The sequence below is a fragment of the Mandrillus leucophaeus genome, unplaced genomic scaffold (genome assembly GCF_000951045.1).
Source record: "Mandrillus leucophaeus isolate KB7577 unplaced genomic scaffold, Mleu.le_1.0 Scaffold681, whole genome shotgun sequence".
Lineage (NCBI taxonomy): Eukaryota > Metazoa > Chordata > Mammalia > Primates > Cercopithecidae > Mandrillus > Mandrillus leucophaeus.
In genome coordinates, this window is record NW_012107375.1 from 883,946 (window position 1) to 892,215 (window position 8,270).

An 8,270-nucleotide genomic window follows, 5' to 3' on the forward strand; every position below is an offset into this window, starting at 1 on the left:
TGGCGGGGCTGGGGCGGGGGGGCGGTCACAGCGGCGATGCCGTCAATTGGCGAGATTTCTTGTCCATTTCGGCCAGGGAAAAGGAGGCGGTCCCCTCCAGCTGTTGATTGGCTGCTTTCGGCCGTCCTTTGGGGAAAAGAGGCGGCTTGGGCGCGGAGGGGCTGGTTTAGTGGGCGGAATTTGAATGTTAAGGATTAATGGACCCTTGCGGATGCTGGGGCAAGTGAAGGCCCAGGCTCGGGACGCCTGTTTGCGCGGCCCTGAGGGGCGATTGACCCTCTGTCCACAGATGCACCGAGTGCGCTGCAATAAGCGTTTCACTGCACCCGCAGTTTCTCAATATCACCATTTTCAGCAGAAGCAGCAAAGTTACCCGCCCTGGAGCCTGACGTTGCCCCAGCTGAGGGGCCTTGGTTTCAGAGGCCTACTCAATGCATTATTTCATCTGAGCCTGCCCGGTGGTCACGTTCTCGTAGGGATGGGGAATAAACTGACAACAAATCCCAACCCTGGCCTTCGCAGAACTCTGGCGGGGGAAGAGAGTGCATGCCAAGGCCTCGTGACACCTGTCATTGTTGGATCAGATGGAGGAGGTGTGAATAAGGGGCAATGTTAGCTCTGCCTGAAAGATGTGATTTGGGAGCTGAGATCCAGCAATTGTTCACTTTCCTAGAAAAATGGATTTGGAGCTGAGATCCAGCAATTGTGTTTTGGGAAAATATGAGAAAAGTGTTAGCTAACCAGGTGTTCAGGACAGGAGTGTTTGTTGAGGGGACCTTACCCTGATGCCAGTCATTATCCAATCCATTCAGTGATCCTTCTGTTAGTTCTATGCTTAGCAAGAAAACCTGATTCTGATTTGGCTGCCTGCCCCCATTCATTTATTGACTACCTGCTATGTGCCAGGCACTCTTCCAGGCTCTGGATGCATGGTACTGAACAGACAGCATACTAAGATTCTTGCCGGGAAGATTCATACTAGCATACACATAAGTATAATGTATCATTTCACATAGTGACAGGGGCTTTGAGAAAGATAGAGTAAGAGTAAAGGGGGTGCTATTTAGGTATCTATGGGTTTTCATCCTCATTTTACTCCCTCATTTGAATATCTGGGGAAAGAACATTCCAGGCAAGTTCAAAGGCCATGAGGAGAGACTATGCCTGGCATGTTGGGGACTAACAAGGAGGTCAGTGTTGCTGGAGAGTGGTAGGGAATGTGATTGGAAAGGCAGCCGGGGCCACTACGAAAACTGGGAGTTCATTCTTTTTTGAGGGGGTGGGGGATGGGGTCTCATTCTGTAGCCCAGGCTGCAGTGCAGTGGCGCAATCTTGGCTCACTGCAACCTCCACCCTGAGCTCAAGCGATCCTCCCTGCTCAGCGTCCTAAGTAGCTGGGACCACAGATGCTTACCACGCCTGGCTAAGTTTTTGTATTTTTGATAGAGATGGGGTTTCACCATGTTGCCCAGACTGGTCTCAAACTCCTGAGTTCAGGTGATCCGCCCACCTCAAAGTGCTGGGACTACAGGTGTGAGCCACCACACCTGGCCAGAACCGAGAGTTTATTCTAAGATGAGAAGCCCTTAGAGGATTTTGAGCCAGGAGCTGTCTGATGTATGTTGCAGGTGTAGAGTGGAGAACTGAACATGATGGGACAAAACTACAGCACAAGGCTAGTTGCAAGGCCCTAGAACAGTCTAGGAGAAAGAGATGATGGTGGCTTTAACTAGGGTGGTAGCAGTCAGTGCAGCTCTGAGAAGTTGTGAGATTCAAGATATGTTTTCAAAACTGAACAAAAGGACTAGATGTAGGGCATAGAGAAAGGAAAGAAACAAGGATAATTCCTGAGATTGGGGCCTGAGCAACTGGGGAAATAAGGGTGCCTTTCACCATGGTGGGGAGAACTACAGGAAAAGTACATTTTCAGAGGTGCAGATCAAGAGTTCTCCTTTGGCTATATTAAGCTTGGGGTGCCCAGTGGTGTGAAAATGGAGATGTTGAGTAAGCCGTTGGGTGTGTGATGCTGAAGTATAGAGATGCAGCTAAAGCAGTCAAAAAGTCATCACGCTGAACATCCAATTCAAGAAGCCATAAAAAAATGACAGAGTAAGCCTGCAAAAGTAGAAGAAAGAAAAATAAGGATGAATAAAACTTAATGAAATAGAAACAAATGATGGAGAGGATTGAGAAAATTTTAAACCTGCTTCTTTGAAAAGCTGAAAAACAAGAGCCAACCCTCTAATAAGCTGGATATAAAAAGAAAAGAGAAAAGTAAATTATATTACTCATGGAAAGATTTTATTGTGAACCGTGCGTCAGTAAATTTGAAAACATAAGCAAAAGGAATACATTCCTAGGAAAGTACAGCTTACCAAAACCAGCTCTAGAAACAGAAAATCCCTGTAACCACAATGAAATTGACTATGTATTTAAAAACCTACCCATCCCCCTACGCACAGACACAGACACACGGACACACAGACACACACACACACACACACAGAGACAGAGAGAGAGAGAGAGAGAGAACAGACCAAGAGGGCTTTACGGATGACTTCTACCAAATCTTTAATGAGTAGGCAATGCCAATCATACACAGAAAAGAAATAAATGTCTCCAAACTTATTTTACTAGACTAATATATCTACTATGATGAGCCAAGAAAAGTATGACACAAGATGTGGAAATAACTTTTAAAATTCTAGACAAATAAACTGAATCCTGCAGTATATGATCTATCACAACCGAGTTCAATTTTATCCTAAGAATGCAAATATGGTTTACAGTTAGAAACTCAACCTTAACAAACTTAAGGGGAAAAACACCACATAATTATTTCAATAGATGCAGAAAAAGCATTTGATAAAATTCAACATCTACTTATGATTTTTTTTAAAAATCAGAGAACTGGAGTTCAAGACAAGCCTGGGCAACATAGCAAGAAGCAAGACCTGGTCTTTACAAAAAAAAAAAAAAAAAAAATTTAAATATTAGCCAGACGTAGTGGCACACACCTGCAGTCCCAGCTCCCTGGAAAGCTTAGGTGGAAGGATCACTTGAGCCTAGGAGTGAGCTATGATTGCACACAGCACTCTAGCCTGGGCAACAAAGCAAGACCCTGTCTCTTAAAAAAAAAAAAAATTGACCAGGCATGGTGGCTCATGCCTGTAATCTCAGCACATGGGTCACGAGATCAGGAGATTGAGATCATCCTGGCTAAAATGGTGAAACCCCATCTCTACTAAAAATACAAAAAAATTAGCCAGGCATGGTGGCACGCACCTGTAGTCCCAGCTACTCAGGAGGCTGAGGCAGGAGAATTGCTTGAACCTGGGAGGTGGAGGTTGCAGTGAGCCGAGATCGTGCCACTGCACTCTAGCCTGGGCAACAGATCAAGACTGCATCTCAAAATAAATAGATAGCTAGATAGAGAGACAGACAGATAAAATAAAAGGTTAGGAGAAGGCAAAAGACCTGAATAGACATTTCTCAAAAGAAGACATTCAAATGACCAACAGGTACATGGGAAAAAGCTCGCTAGGCACCTTGGCTCACACCTGTAATCCCAGCACTTTGGTAGGCCGAGGTGGGAAGATCACTTGAGTCCTGGAGTTCAAGACCAGCCTGGTTAACGTGGCAAGACCGCTGTCTCTAAAAAAAGGAAAAATTAGCCAGTCATAGTGGTGCACACTTGTCATCTCAGCTACTTGGGAGGTTGGGGTGGGAGGATCACTTGAGCCCAGGAGGTTGAGGCTACAATAAGCTAGGATCGTGCCATTGCACTTTGGCCTGGGTGACAGAGTGAGACCCTGTCTCGAAAAAAGAAAGAGAAGGAAGAAAGAAAGGAAGGAAGGAAGGAGAAAAAAAGCTCAACATCACTCAATCTCAGGGAAATTCAAATCAAAGGCACAATGAGATACCCCTTCAATTCAGTCAGAATGGCTTTAATCAACAAGACAAAAGAAGACAAGTTGGCAAAGATGTGGAGAAAAGGGAATACTTTCATACTGTTGGTGGGGTAGTAAATTAGTATAGTCACTATGGAGAACAGTATGGAGGTTTCTCAATAAATTGAAAATAGAACTACCAGCAATCCTACTACTGGTATATATCCAAAGGAAATGAAATCAGTATGTGGAAAAGATATCTGCGCTCCCATTTTTATTGCAGGACTATTCACAATAGCCAGATATGGAATCAACTTAGGTGTCCACCAACAGATAAATGGATAAAGAAAATGTGGTACATATATGCAATGGAATACTATTCGGCCATAAAAAAGAATGAAATCCTGTCACTTAAGACAGCATGAATGAACCTGGAGGACATAATGCTAAGGGAAATAAACCAGAAACAGAAAGACAAATACCACGTGATCTCAGTCATATGTGGAATCTCAAAAACAAAAAAGAATTGATATCATAGAAGCAGAGAGTAGAACAGTAGTTACCAGAGACTAGGGAGAGGATCGGGGAGAGGAGGATGGGGAGAGGTTGGTCAACAGGTACAAAGTTCTTATTAGATAAGATGAATAAATTCTGGTGTTCTGGCCAGGTGCAGTGGCAAATGCTTGTAATCCCAACACTTTGGGAGGCCGAGGTGGCTGGGTCACTTGTGATCAGGAGTTCGAGTACAGTCTGGCCAACATGGTGAAACCCTGTCTCTACTAAAAATACAAAAATTAGCTGGGCATGGTGGCGGGTACCTATAGTGCCAGCTACTTAGGGGGCTGAGGCAGGAGAATTGCTCGAACCCAGGAGGCAGAGGTTGCAGTGAGCTGAGATCACACCACTCCACTCCAGCCTGGGTGATAGAGATTCTGTCTCAAGAAAAAAAAATTATGTTGTTCTATTGCACAGCAGGGTGACTATGGTTGACAGCAATATATTGTATGTTACAAAATACCTAGAAAAGAGACTTTTGAAATTCCCACAACAAAGAAATGGTACATGCATGAGGTGATGGATATATTAACTACCCTGCTTGGATCATTGTGCAACATAAATATATACTGAAATATCAAATTGTACTTCCTAAATATGTGTCAATTAAAAAACAAAAATAAAAAGCCCCACATACATCCTTCTTCCATTCTCTTTTAAACCTCATTCTTGGTGCGTCACTGTGGGGAGAAAGGCCCATTTCAAGTCAGTTCCCCGGTGTTAGGATGCAGGCGTATAAACATGACCGGTAATACAAATCTGGAAAATGTAATGAGGGAAAAAACAATTCAACTCACTCTCACTACAAAATTATAAAGCAGCTTGGAATAAACTTAATAAGAAATGTCAAAACCTGTATCAACAAGCTACAAAACTTTACTGAAAAATCTAAAAGAAGAAAACAAAGACAAAAACAGACACTAGCATATTCCTGGAAGGGAAGCACCGACATTATAGAAATGTTCATTCTTCATCAATTACTCTGGAAACTCTTTGCCTCAATCAAAAGTCAAGAAGTTTCATGGGCTGTAACAGGTTAAATCTAGATTGGAAAGAGTAATGTACAAGACTAGAAATCAAGAAGTTTTTGAAATATTAAAAGATAATGAAAATCTTGCTAAATTCTTTAGACTGAATAGAAGGGACTTAAGTTATACAGTTTCACACTTGCCATTGAAAAGTAGAAAAATATACTATAATCAAAATTATTTACTATTAGAATTAAAAATCGGTCATTTAAAAAATGGGACTATAATAGTTTAAGGTCCCCTTAAAAACAGGACGGTAGAAGATAAAAACCAGGAAAATCTAGTATAGATGGTAATTGACAGAAAGCCCACAACCAGAAGGATTTTCGCAATATGACAAACGACACAAACTTTTACTCCATTTGTCTAAAAATCCCTTGAACTGATAGAAAATATATATATTTCAGAAGAGCTAATCCAGACCAGGAGCGCTGGCTCACGCCTGTAATCCCAGCACTTTGGGAGGCCAAGGTGGGAGGATTGCTTGAGCCCAGGAGTTCGAGATCAGCCTGGGCAACAAAGTGAGACCCCGTTTTTACCAAAAATGAAATAAATTAGCTGGGCGCGTGCACGCCTGTAGTCCTAGCTACTCAGCAGGCTGAGGTGGGAGGATCGTGCCACTGCACTCCAGCCTGGGAGAAAGAGCAAGACCCTGTCTCTAAAAAAAAAGAAATGACCAACATTAAGAGCCCTACATATTAAAACCCAGGAGATAGGGCTACAGAGGTCACCTAGAAAAAGTAATAGCCTTAACCATATTTGTTAGAAAATAGATAAGAGATGAATAAATTCTGATATAAGACACCATGAGCAGGCTCAGATGTGCCTGAACGCGCGCGCACACACAGATATGCAGACACACATACACACACACAGAGACACATACACAGACCCACACACACAGACACACACACACACACACACACACACACACACACACACACACAGAGTTTTCCTTCTTTACTCATAGAAGTGCACTAAAAGAATAATGTCAAGAAACAGAAAGGAGGCAGGGCGTGGTGGCTCATGCCTGTAATCCCAGCACTTTGGGAGGCCAAGGCGGGGTGGATTGCTTGAGGTCAGGAGTTCGAGACCAGCTTGGCCAACATGGTGAAACCCCCGCCTATACTAAGAATACAAACAATTAGCCAGGTGTGGTGGCACGCACCTGTAATCCCAGCTACTTGGGAGGCTGAGGCAGGAGAATCGCTTGAACCCAGTAGGCAGAGGTTGCAATGAGCCGAGATCGTGCCATTGCACTCCAGCCTGGGCGACAGAACAAGACTCCGTCTAAAAAACATAAAGAAAAAGAAAAAGGAAAAAAAAAAAAAAGGAAAGGAATAAACCCACCAGACTGAAGAGAATGTGATGAGGATGGAAGGTTATCATCAAAGGACAACAACTTTATAGCAAGCATATGGGAATTGATTGATGAATAAAATAGGCAGTAAAAATCCAGGTGAGAATATTTGACAAGGGAGCCACAGAGAAAGTGGAAGCCAGTTTGCTAGATATAACACCAGACAATCAGAATCAGCAGGCATGTGGTAGAAAACAATAGAATTAAATAGGATTGAACACACGGGGATTAATTGAAGGCCCCAGTACAGAATGACTATACCAGTTGGAACCTCCTCTCCCCACCAGACAGCTGAGTTGGGAGCTGTCACAGGCCTACAGGGAAAACACCTGACAGTTCTCTAAAGAAATTGATTGAAATGTTAGTGGAGAGCTAAGGCTCCCAGCATGGATGCTGACAACCCCTGAACAATTGTTTCCTCATTCCAGCATCTGGGGGATACTCTGTTCCTCACCTCCCTGCCCTACACAGAGAAGAGTCACAGCAGGAAAACAGACCTATTTGCCCAATAGCAGATTAAATCCACAATACTTATCCAGTCCTTCCTTATTACATATAAACCAGCCAGTAAACATTATCAGAAATTTGATGAAAGCCTTCAACAGAAAAAGAGTCAAGATAAACCTGTAGAAAAAAAATATAAACTTGGAATTCAAAAAAATTCAGGGAATGTACCAAAAAATTTTAATTTATTTAACATATCTACAGGACTAAAAGAAAATACTGTATTCATAAAACAAGAACAGAATATTGTGTAAAAAGAGCAATCAGAGAGCAAGAAGGAATTACTGGAAATTAAAATATGATTACTGAAATTCAAATTTCGATAGAAATACTGGAAAATAAAACTGAAGAAGTCTCCCAGAAAATAGAACAAAACAATAGGGACAAAAATATGAGAGAAAATATAGGGACTTTGAAGAGTGATCTAAGAAGTCCAGCAAGCAACTAACAAACAAGAATTATTGAAAAATGAAATCAAGAAAAAGGAACAGGAATCAGAGTAGCACCAGAGTTCAAAACAACGCCAAATTATAAAAGATCATAGGACAACAAGAAAAGAAAAAGATAATAGGGCAATGCTTTCCAAATTCCATGGGAAAATGATTTTCCACCTAGAAATATACTATCCAAAATATCCATTATGTGTGATAATGGAATAAAAATATTTTTAGATACACAAGATCTAAGAAAATTTGCCTCTGAAATGTACTTTCTTAGGAAGCTACTTGGGGATGTTCTGCAGCAAATCAAGGGTGCAAGCCAAAGAAAAGGAAAACATGGGATCCATAAGACAATGGATCTAATCCAGGAGAGCTGTGATGGGAAATACCAAGGATGCCAACTGGGCAGAAAGCCTGGTTGGCAATCAGTCCAGGTTGGAGTAGGAGAATGGTAGGCTCTGGGAGAGAGGACTCCAATAATTATATATATATA